A 1,330-nucleotide genomic window follows, 5' to 3' on the forward strand; every position below is an offset into this window, starting at 1 on the left:
ATGGCAACTATTACTTGATATCCATAGTTTGGCTCAATGACAGCCTCCTTTTTCAATCTCTCATTACTTTTGCACAGTATAATTGTGCAACAATTTACTGCGACCCAGTGTTCGAAAACCTGGTCGCCTCTGCATGGATAATCGCGTATTTACAAAAGAAATCGTTTTTATAATTGCAACCGGAAAAGGACTGCAATATCCTGATGTTATGGTATTGGCATTGCTCTCTTTAGTGTTTTGTTCCATGGGAAAATGTGCATTGAAATCTTTCGTTAACGTGGAATAAGTAAGTCATCTGTTGAGAACACCAATTATGTGTGCTTGATCATTTCACTCCTAGGATACCATTCATTTTTCCCTTTTACAAATGTTTGAATCCACTTACATGAGATAATCGTTGGGATAATCATGGAAATTATCTTCCGGGTCGGCCCTATTGTAACATTTCCTTAACTTTTTACCTTTTTCGAACCCTCTCCAATGCCAATACACTGTCTAAAAGTCTTTACCTACCCCCCCCCATCCCTCCAAAAATGATGACGTAAGTGAATGAACTTTAATATACTATATTATCTAGCTTTTGTTATCCGGAAAAACAGGCAGACAAAGTCCTTTTCCAAAGAAACCCTAAAGAGCAAAAAAAACAACAACAACAGATTGCTTGGAGGAAGATAAAACATTTAATGTCCTTTAGGAAGACGAACATTTTGTAAAGCGATGCCATGCAACGAAGAAATGATAATCTAACGGTTTGGTGGTAGTAATATAATAGTTTTATGGTGTATCTTATCATTCTTGTGATTTCATATTCCCAGTAGCTCAGTTACTACGGCAAAATACCATACTATATATATCAATCCCTTTCTTCCTTCCATCTTATAGGAATCGAGTTTTGAACTGAAAAAACAGGTGATTTAGACAAATCAACTACTTCTGAGTTGTGGTTTTATGACAGATAAGTTATTGTATAGTTTGCCATCCATAGTGCATGCTTTTATCCCAGTCATAGCTGTGTCTCATAACTAAGAATACGTTCTCAGTGAGTGTAGAATATAATCATGAGTTTGTAGCGTTTTGTGTGTATCATCATGCAAAGTTTTGAAGTATTAATATTCGTGGTAATATTGAGAAAGAAAAACAATATTTTAGGTTATGAAATTCCTCATATCCCTGGGATTTTATATGATAGTGTAGAAAATAAAGTATTTGCAACTGAAAAGAAAATCAGGTCAGTAGATTTTGAGGAAAACTATGGGGTAAACCCGTCTTTGGAGTTATTGGATGGTATAAAAACTAATTTTAAGGTGTATATATAAGGAATTTTGTATAA

This window comes from Penaeus monodon, chromosome 21 (genome assembly GCF_015228065.2).
Source record: "Penaeus monodon isolate SGIC_2016 chromosome 21, NSTDA_Pmon_1, whole genome shotgun sequence".
Lineage (NCBI taxonomy): Eukaryota > Metazoa > Arthropoda > Malacostraca > Decapoda > Penaeidae > Penaeus > Penaeus monodon.